This window comes from Octodon degus, unplaced genomic scaffold (assembly GCF_000260255.1).
Source record: "Octodon degus isolate 3935 unplaced genomic scaffold, OctDeg1.0 scaffold00058, whole genome shotgun sequence".
In the NCBI taxonomy this organism is placed as follows: Eukaryota; Metazoa; Chordata; class Mammalia; order Rodentia; family Octodontidae; genus Octodon; species Octodon degus.
This window is the reverse complement of record NW_004524634.1, coordinates 11,316,268-11,324,723: the sequence shown is the minus strand read 5'-3', so window position 1 is coordinate 11,324,723 and position 8,456 is coordinate 11,316,268.

Here is an 8,456-nt window from a genome sequence, read left to right as displayed (position 1 = left end):
ATTACCAGGGATCAAACTCAAGACCTTGTGCTTGCCAGGCAGGCACTCATGCCACTGAGCCATCTCCTTGGCACCTTTTATTGATATTATTTTAAGTAAAATTTTAATGTTATTATCTCACATTTACACATGGGGAAATCAAGGCATAGAACAGTTAAGAAAGTTGTTTATGATCCTAAAATTTGAACCTAAGTTGGCTTCCCTTCAGAGTCTGTGTTGTTTTCTTTTTTAATGTGTTTGGCACAGAGTCTCACTATGCAGCTCAGACTCAAGGTGATCGTCCTGTTTTCAGCCTCCCCAGCACTGGGATTATAGGCCTGCACCGCCACGCCTGGACTCAGTGGCTGGCTAGCAGCGCTGTGGGAGCGGGGCCGGTGTGCCATATAGTACCAGGAAGAATCTATGTTCTTAAGACTATTGTTTGCTGATCCTAGAAAATAATACAGACACTCCAACTCATCTCAGCTATATCATGGTGCTTCTGAATGAAGGGAGGAAGATGAAAAATGAACAAGTATGCAAAACATGGGAGCAAGTCCCTTTTGGAAAGAAAGGAAGGGTCAGTAGGAATGCAAAGGGATGACAGATTATATGAGGGAAACACCAAAAGCAGGTGACTTAAGCTACACTCAGGACTCCTGGGAAGTGGCTACACTTTCTGGTGAGACAGGACGGGTCTTGAATTCCATTTATTCAAACCATACTTTGTCTTATGTGATGACCCTGGGAAGCTGGCTCTAAGGATGAGCTGGCTAGTGAAAAGAACAAGCCTCTGCCAAAGGCAAGCAAAGGCCCTATGGATGAGTTACACAAAGTAGACAACATTTTGTTCTCCATGACTTTGATCCATTGAGTTAGGCTCTAAATAAAGTATAACACCAATGTAAAGGGAAATCGGCCTATAAGGTAACTAGTTATCTCGGTGGACCTAATATAACCAAATTGAGCTGATAAAAAGCAGAAAGTTCAAGCTATGGGTAAAAAAGAAAACCAGAGAGAAGTAGAACAGGACATCTGATGGGGGAGGAAGAGATTGGAACTGAGCGGAATATGACGCAGTTGCTAGAGCGGGCCATAGAAGAAGCATGTAAGATAATTTGGGCAGCTTCTGGGAGCTAAGAGTGTGATCTGGCTGGGACCTGGCACCGAAGCATAAGCCTCACTCTCACAACCACCTGCAACTGAATTTGTTAGCACCTCGAGGGAGGTGAGAAATGGAGGCTCCGTAAGGAACACAGTTGGGTATCACTATATTCGCAGGTCTGTGAAATCCTGAGAAGATCCACTGAAGCCTACGTGGGCTTCCAATAATTAGATACCAAGGGGTAAAAACTTTGTGTCCTTTGTAAGATGCTGAGCTTCTTGTAAACTGTGTTTTCTCCAGTTACCTGTTTTTCTACATAATTAAATTCAATTGTACACTGCTGATGTATGTCATGTTCATATTCATCATAGTAGCCGGGGAGATAGCTCAGTGGCATAAGCACTTGCCTGGCAAGTGCAAGGTCCTGAGTCTGATCCCTGTTAAAAAAAAAAAAAAAAAGGAAAACCCATATTCATCATAAAGAATTTGCACCTGTACATACTATGTCTTCTCTTTTTCTCCCCCATTTGCTCTCTCTATATATTTTCATCCCCTCCTTTACAAAGCTTCATTTCTATGTTTTCTTTCTACTCTTTTTCATTTTGTTTACTACACTGGCTTGTACATAGACATCCTCCTAAAGCTCACATGGCCACAGGTCAGGCTTCTCAGAAGTGGCTGGGTCTGCAGCGTGTGGGTTTAGAGTGCTGCAGCGTGTAGTGCTGGGTGTGAGTGTTATCCACCCTCAGAGTGGGTAGCCTGAATAAAATACAAAAAAATAGAATAAGGATCATTTGCAGCTTGTTGGTACTTGTGGCTTTGTTTCTTCACTACTTTGCTGCCTTCTGTCCACCATGAACAGCTTTTATTCTGTCAAATCCCTCTCTGCCCTGCCACTCTGCCTCGGAGCTAGCCAACTCTGGGCTGAAACTTCTATGAGTTAGAAAAATCTTTCCTTCTCTCACTTTGCGTGTTGGGTATTTTGTCTCAACAGTGAGAAAAGTAACTAAGACATGCACCAATAGGAAACTACTGCAAGTGGTTCTCAAGTTTGTGTGCGCATTATAGCCACCAAGAGGGCGTGTTTGTGCACAAGCTGCTCAGACTCACCCAGACAGTTCCGGGATTTTCTGATTTATTTCCCCTGGTGTGATCTGAGGATGTGCATATGTGACAAATTTGTAGGGGATCGTGCTGTTTATGATCAGAAACCATAATCTAAGCATCAACATGGCAATATAAAACCACCATCACCATGCCAACAGGCAAGCACTGGTCAGCAGGATATCAGGCATCACTGTGGAGACCAGAGAGCCAGTGATCATAACCCTTCTGTTATCTACATAGGGTTTACAGAATAAGTTTTCTAATTAATGTGTTATCTTAAACATAACAAGATAATGTTCTATCTTTTTTTTTTTTTTTTTGAAACCAGGGATTGAACTCAGGCCCTTGCACTTGCCAGGGGAGCGATTATTCCACTGAGCCATCTCCCCAGCCCTGATTTTCTATCTTCTTAGAAATTAAAGATAGATAATTTTTTATCTTGTTATAATTAAAGAAGGTATTTCTAATATCCGAGTACCTTACTGTCAGAGGCATTTTTTTAAAAGTTGAACTTGCAGCAGTAATAAAATATATTCTGACTCTCACTGTTTATGCTGGACACCAGATGTACATAGAAGGAACTGACAAAGGGGCATTTTGCACATTCCCTAGTGTTGCCTTATCCATGGAAAAGATCTGGGAAACTGAACAAAGTATAAGAAGTCTTGCTTCTTATTTTTCTCCACTAACTAGTCATGTTAGGGTTACATACTTTTACATTGTAAAGTGCTAGTGTATCATCCATCCCTGTCCTCTCCACAATAAGCATGCAAAGGTCTGGCTCAGTGACCTGAGAGAACACCCAAGAGGCTGCAAGTATAGGATGAATTACTATGGTTAGTCGGATTTACAAGATGTGCAATTTCCAAGTGATACTTGCTATACTCGGGGGAGGGGCTATGGTACTCACTATTAAAACGAGACTTAATATTTCCCCAAAACTCTAGCATCTGTGAGACCTCTGCTTATTCTAAATTCATAACTTCTAATAAACCACTCAAAGAAAAACTGCTATGAGAAACTAACATTCTAATATTTGAAAGGGTTATAATACTTCATGCCAAAAGATAAATACATGCTAAGAAAAGCTTTCATAATCGGAAAAGCACATATTAAATTTGTATCAAACTATTACATACTCTTCAGAGCCTTTCTTTTCTCCTAAATAAACAAAAATTTACTAAAAAGAAATATATGAAGAAAGCACCACAGCCTTGAGACTGGTGAAGTGACAAATTGAGAATAATACAACATAGTTATAGTTTGTTGATTAAAAAACCCTACATCCATATCTTGCCTAAATGAGTTTTTATACTTACAATAGAATACTTGTAAGACTTAAAATGACTTGCCAACTTAATAAAAATTCACTACTCTTGGAGATGCAAATAGAAACTGAAAATGAAAGCTAATATCTGTCAAGTTCATTTCCTTTCTTTTCACTACCTTCATAATCTCATCATTTAAATTCATTTTGTAAGCATACACAAACACCTAAATTATGGCATTTCTCCCATCTGGATGCAAACAAAGACGATATCCAGAAAAGGAGCACTTATTGTGCACATCATAGTAGGTTTCCAATGTTCCAACACTTGGATTCCTAAACAACATGCATTTGACCAAAGGTTAGCACTGTTGAGCATGCTTATTATTTTATATAATTTAGATATGTACAGAAGATCACTAAAAAATCAATGTTCCATAGATCATACTTGGAGACATTATATTTTACAGTTCAAAAGCATCTTCAAATTATTTGGCTGGAACATAGCTTCTTTGGCAATTAACCTATTCTTTAACCTTGTAACCTCCTGTAAGTCAGAATTTCATATGCAGTGATTACATAACTCTAATCTTCTACCTGAATTGCAACAATTTCATTTCCAGAACACAGGAAAATAGCCATTCAAGTATCCACCATTTTTGCAAGTAATTTTATTGAGAGAAAAATAGCAATGAGACAGTTTCAAAACCAATTAGCAGGACAGTTCCTTCTTATTTTTGTTCTCACTGTGTACCTCGTCCTAAATTGTCTTAAGTGTTCTTTTTCCAGAGAACTGAAAAGATCACTTGATTATCTTTTCCCACCAGTCCTATGCGCTCCTTGTGACCGAGCCCACACTTCACTTTCTGATCCTGGGCTGTGGGATCTTGCCTCTGCAACATAAATCCTCTGCTATAATTAGGTTTGGAGCACTTCATAACACATTTGCTGGCACAAAGGTTTGCACTGGAGTCTCTTGATTCTCATTCTCCAATATTTAGTACTACCCCCTCTTACTATGCCTTTTTGATGACCCCTAAATAACAACCACATGTACAATGAGCAGTAGAGATTCTTCACATTTGACTGACTGTCAAAGAAACAGGCTTCACTTTGACATAATCACTTTTTACTATCACATGTACAATATGATTGGCATTGGCCTCATAAAGGTTTAAATGCATGCAAACACTAAGCAATCTAAAATATTTACCAATTCATTTCTGGTATCAATTCTCTTTTGCACAGATTAGTATTTTTTTAATTAGCTTTCAAATATATTTTAGAGCAATTGTTCATTGTGTATTTATCAGAAACAGAAAAATATCTTGATATTGTTTAGACAACATTATATTTGTGCATTTTAGAAAAATACTTCTAGTACTAATTCAAACTGGACCACAAGTCTTCATTTATTAGGTGTTAAAACTGGGTTCCACTTTTGTCCAGGAAAAAGTAACTCCGTGGCCTCCGTCAGCAAATCACAGAGGTCTATTTCAACATGCGATTCACTTCTTCTAAGTTCCATATGGGGAACTTCATGCAAAAGATCTTTGGCCACAGTGCTTCTCGAAATCTTTCTCTTCATTGAGAAAAAAAATTGCTTTCTGTTTTTAAGGCTAAGGTCACATTGTCTTCCCTGTTCATACACTCCACAGCAAATTTTCCTTCATCTGAGTTCCAGTGGTTCTTATAATGGCTATAACACATAACATGCAACCTGAATGCCCGTTGTTCTTTATTTGGTTTGTATAAGTTTTGTGTCCTCTGTCACATTCAAGGACAGCATCTTCCCCTCCACAGTGAATCGTACATCATTGAGTATTAAGTAAAAATGCTATGTGTACTCATTGACTCATCTCTTTGCCAAGGTCAAACTTCACAATCAATGTGTGTGTGTGTGTGTGTGTGTGTGTGTGTGTGTGTACCACTACCTTAATTACAGCCATACCAAAAATCTTATGGAGAAACAAAATTTGTTACTTTGCACAGCACTATAGATGCTGCTTACCTGGAAGACAAAGTGGTTTTTCTCTCTCGGATAATGTCAGTATTCCAGTAGAGATAAAAAAAATCTCATATCACATAAATTAAATGTAATGTTCTGTGTCACTTATTTCATCTAGTATCCACCCATGATTCACTCACCTCTTATCTCCTAACCACCCACAAAGGGCAAAATGCAATCAGAAGCTGAAGGAAACATCAAGGTGAATGACACTTGCTTAATTTTGATGGAGGTTTGTTCTTACGGAGCAGGATAAAAGAAGCAGCCACTCCCCAAGAGAGACTTAGAGAGTGCATTTAGCAGGGTTTAAGTATCCCTTGGACCATCTAACAGATCTTTCCTCTTACATCAGGCATTAGTGAGATAGCCAGTGATATTTTCAAAATCTACATGTCTTGATGGGAGTCATCCTGAGTAGCTCATTCAACAAGAGTAATGGGGAAATAATAAATATCCTGTGTGAAATTACCACCAGAAAAATGTTTGAAACAGGCAGATTTATAAAAAGGCATTCAAGTAACTTAAGAATGGAATTAAAAAGATAAATCACCCTAATATGATAAAAGGAAAGAAATTCAGACATTTAAGTAAGAGTTATTTTAAACAGTGAAGTGGTTATATGAATGCTTAATTAGTAGCTAAGAACTTGAAAATTTAAAGCAAGCACTAGTGGAGTTTTCTTTTTAATTTTAAACGTCAAAGTTAAATCTGCACTTGTGCTGGAGACTTAAAAAGGGATTAAGTTGCAAAAACTAGGTCTGAAAATGATTTAATCCTAATATGCCTGCCTCATGCAGTTTCCCAGGTGTTAAAGTGGCTGATTATTAACTGGAATTAGATGTAAACAGGTACTGCGATGCATGTAGTAGCAGCTAAAGTAAAGGACAAACAGTCTGGCACAATCGTGCAAGACTTGCCCCTCTTGGTTGAATTACGGGACCTGACAGGTCATAACGCATTTTAGCAATTATGTTTGGCTAGAAGACTTTTAGAATGCAGATTACTATTTTAGCACCCAGCTTTTATGCTATTTGGTAAATTACTTTGTTAAGCTTGTTGAAATAGAAAGTCATAAGTGAAAAAGACAGATGTTAACCCACGTTCCCTGATGCTCATCAGTGGCATTTAATTTAAGCTGTATGATCCAAACTGTGTCTCAGGTTACAAGCTTCTGAAAATACATAAAAGGCACTATGACCTTAGAAATGCAAAGCAGGCTTTGTGCAGTGTGTACACCTTAATGTACTATAATCCTTTCCACTAAATTCATGATACTCTGTGTCACAACAATGACTCCACTGAACACCCTTTGTCACTGGCCAAAGTTTATGCTTGACAATAACAGGTTCCTAGTCTTATCATCAAATCCCTTGGGGTCAGAATGAAAGAGAGCACTCACAGGCTGACAGTACCTCCTGAACGGTCACTCAGGAGGCCACCAGTCCATGCTGAGATCTCTCCATGAACAACTGCTCTTCAGGAACTTAAATTCACTACTTTATGCTGTCCCACCTTGTTACCTTAAGTTCAGAAGGACAGTACCCCAGGCTTGCAGGTGAGGAAGATAAAACAAAGGGATTTAAATCACTTTTGCAAGGTAAATGAAATTCAACCAAACTTTGCTCTACATTTGTGTTTTTTCTAACATAGAATGTAACTTCCCAAATGAGTTCACTACATAGACAGTGAGTCTTAAGAAGGAAAAACAAGCTAAGCTGATAGAATTGCCAAATAATTGTTCTAGTTTTTATTTGTTATGTCCTCTGAAGGCTCATATGTGGAAGGTTTCATCCCCAAGCAGCAAGAGGGGTTGTAATAGGACTACTACTCTGACTAATCTGCTGATGGGTTCTGATTGATCTATTGAGGGTCTCAATTTGATGACTACTGGAAGATGGTTGAAACTTAGAAAACAGGACCTATTTGAAAGGAGTGGATACTCGGATGCAGGTTTTTCATGCTGTAAGTTGTCCTATGCCTCTCTCTTTTTCTCTTTCCCTCCATCCCTACCTGTCTGCCTTTCTTCCTTCTTCCTTCCCTCCTTCCCTTCTTTCTCTCTGTCTCTCTCAAAATCTTCTACCATGGCATTTCTGCCTTGCCACAGGCTAAAGGCAATAGAATCAGCTAACCATGGACTGAAACCTTTGAAACCATAAGTTAGAGTACATCTTTCTTCTTATAAATTTTCTCAGGTTTTTTTTTTTTAATCAGACACAGAAAGCTGACATAATAACACATCCCAAATGTATCATTAAGGTATCTAAAGTGTTTATTGACTATTTCTAACCTTATAGGTTGGTAGAGAACACAAGATCTAAGATGCATTTTTTTATTAATATGCATTCCACCAGTTTTAGGATACAAGTGACAAGTAGCAGATCCAATCCAGTGTGACAATTCTTTATTTCATGCAAATTCAAAAGAAAAGCACAGTTACCCGCTGGTATGAGCCATGTTCACCATGAAATGACTGTGATTACCTCAAATGACACATGTGCAAGTTTATCAGGGCCTCCTTACCAATGGCCTTATTGAAAGATGAGCCCTGTTACTACACTTCTGCATCCTGCCCCTGTTCACCTCCTGAGAGCTTATTTCATGGATGCACCATCTTCTTTGAGTCCTCAACCCTTTTATCTTTTCTGCCAGCTGAAAATCAAGTGCAGTGAACAAATTAAGATATACACACACACAGAGAACATCTCTCTCCTCCCTACTCCTCTCTTGACATTCCATACTTCGTTCCCCTTTGCAGCCGAGTTTCTTGAAAGACTAGACTATAATGTTCTATTCCTGACTGCTCCATTGCTGCACCGTGCCTTCCTTCCCAACACCATGACAGCCTGGCTTCTGCCCTCATCATTCTGCCAAAATTAGCCTTGCAAACTTACCAGTGATCTCCAAGCTGCTCAGTATAAGGGATACCACGTGATTCACCAGCTTATAGTCTAAAACTGGAAGGATGTGGAGCAGATTATCGTGGTCTCTGG